Below are 2,402 nucleotides of genomic sequence, written 5' to 3'. Positions count from 1 at the left end.
TCTGTCACATCCTTAGATGCAGGACCTTCTACCAAGCCTTCCCTAGGATAACCTGGAGCAGCTATATAACTAACTGTATGTAAAAATGTCCAGAATAATTAACAAAAAAGTAAACAACATTTTCCTGATATGCCTGATTTTATCTCCGATCACCTCAATCCATTTCAAAGGCACCAAGTGAATCACAGCGAGGCTATTCTGTTGGTTCCCTAAGCACCTTAGCTAGAAGGTATTTTGGAAATGCCCCAAACACCCACGTCTAGCTACACAGAAGCAGGAGAACAGCAAACAACAGTAACACTCCAGGAGAACCTCTAATGGCGTTAGTTGGAGTCTTACACAGCTGTCAGAGTAAGTATCAGCTGAGAAGGCAGCAAATGTCATGAAACTTATCTTCCCTTTCTCAGAAGTCATGAGGAGTTTGCCTTCTCATTTGCATGTACTTCATTATTAAGCTGCTGCTTTATTCAGTACAAAACTAATTAGATGCACACCCTTGCTGCTCTTTTTGTTTTTAACAACGTTGAGGCAAAATTAGCATCAGTAGATCTCCATCATTTGTCCCAACTGAGATTCAGTTCTCTATAGTTAAATATGTATTACAAAAAGCAGATGGGGAAGTCTGCTGTGTTAGGTGGGAATTGGGATCGCTGCCTTTCTTCTCAAAACTTGTCCCAAGCATGGGATAAGCAGGATGCTCACTTGAAAAAACAGGTTCCTTGCTCTTCTGGCATTCACACACTGTAACGAACAGCTCAGCGTGAGCAATTCTCCATGTGAAGCTCCACTTGTGCTACGGTAGCTGATGAAGGATAATGCAAGCTTGAAGCCGCAGCACTGGGTGCGGGGCAAGCCTGTAAAGACTTCTAGGACTGAAGGCAGGCATGGCTAAGACACACCTGGTGAATGCACCACCTTAGATTTATTTGCATTATGAAAATAAAAATTGGCCCATAAAAGGTATATGCTTCAGTAAGCTGCACTGTCATGAATTATTTATAGTAATTTTTATTATAAATAATACAGTGTTACAACGGTTTGGTTTTTTTTAAAGCAATTCAGCTGAATCTGTATTTCAGAGAATAATTAAGTTGGTAAATAAGGGCAGCAGAACACGACTCTGGAGTCTGATGGGTTCAGTGATCTTATCCTTCACCCTTAACTTCTCCGATTCTCCAAAACCATGTTCACTAACCGCAGACCACGGCGGTGGGAGTCTATCATGGCTCTGTAGTTGTTATGCTGCTCCTTTCCCTTAATAGCAAGTTCACCTCATCCTCAAGACCACACGGAGACTGCATTTTAAATGTCTGAAAGCAGGAGTCTGGATTCCTTCCACAGCTGCACTGTGGAAATGAAACGTACTCTAGAAATAAGCACAACTTTTAATGTTTTTTCTTAATTATTTTGAATTGCATTTTGTATTTTCTTAAAAAAAGGTGTTGCAACACTCAACGCTGTAGTTGAGATACATTTCCTTTGGGCAAAGGTGATACAATAATGAAATGAACAGATGCAAATTACAAGAGATAACAAGTCACCTTGTTAGAACGACAGACAAAAGCATCTTATTTGGGGGAGAAAAAGAGTTATAAATAGATAAGAGAGTTTAATCAGTTTACATTTGGAAGTAACCATCTTTGAATCTTCCAAAGTATACTGAGGCACCCAAGCCAATGTGGTGGCGCTTGAAGCGTATTCGTGAGGAGGATGTGCTTCACCGGTGTCAGCACAGCTGACCTCCCTGAGGCTTATTAATTTGTTTTGGAAAAGTAATATTTGGCTGCACTTTATATTAGATGGAACATTTATAGCTAATTAAATCTTACCATATGGTTTATAGGTATTTCGAATGTGCTAAAGACATGATTAATATATTTTATAGGTAATTATAACGACATCAATAAAAGGCAACTATCAATTATAGTTGCCAGCAAGCTATTGTGTTGTTGGACTTTCTAGCTATCTGCACATTTTGCAAAGGCTTATATTGCATCGTCTACTTTGAAGCAGTTTCCAGCAGAAAAAAATGCAAAACCAAATAAAAAAACAACAGTGTTGACAAAGCCTGAGATCAAACAAAGGAAAAAATAGGATCAGGGTACAGACCAGAAAATGTCTATTGTTTAGTTAAAATTAATGACATTTAGAGTGCTCTGAGCTACCTGCAAGTCTAGCTTGCCTAAAATAATTAAGCAACAGGCTTATTAAAACCAAGATATAATTAAGAATCAAGGTTTTTTCCAGAATTAAAAAAAACAATAACCAACAAATCAATTCTAGAAAAAAATTATCGTCAAAATAAAATCTTTACTGGTAAATTAAAAAAAGAAACTCTTTACTTTTTCTATTGCAAAACAGTAAATGCAGCACAGCCTATGAAAACACTAAACCCAGAAATA

The 2,402-nt window shown here is 37.8% G+C and overlaps 1 protein-coding gene across 1 annotated transcript in view; it reads right to left on the bottom strand.

Moving 5' to 3' along the window:
* Positions 1 to 2,402, bottom strand: part of CNTN3 (contactin 3 (plasmacytoma associated)) — a 159,632-nt gene that overhangs the window by 17,142 nt on the left and 140,088 nt on the right. The gene's annotated exons all lie outside the window — the stretch shown is intronic.

Source organism: Pygoscelis adeliae, unplaced genomic scaffold (genome assembly GCF_000699105.1).
Source record: "Pygoscelis adeliae isolate BGI_AS28 unplaced genomic scaffold, ASM69910v1 Scaffold377, whole genome shotgun sequence".
In the NCBI taxonomy this organism is placed as follows: Eukaryota; Metazoa; Chordata; class Aves; order Sphenisciformes; family Spheniscidae; genus Pygoscelis; species Pygoscelis adeliae.
Note: the sequence above shows the minus strand (reverse complement) of the source record. Positions and strands in the feature narration are given on the sequence as shown.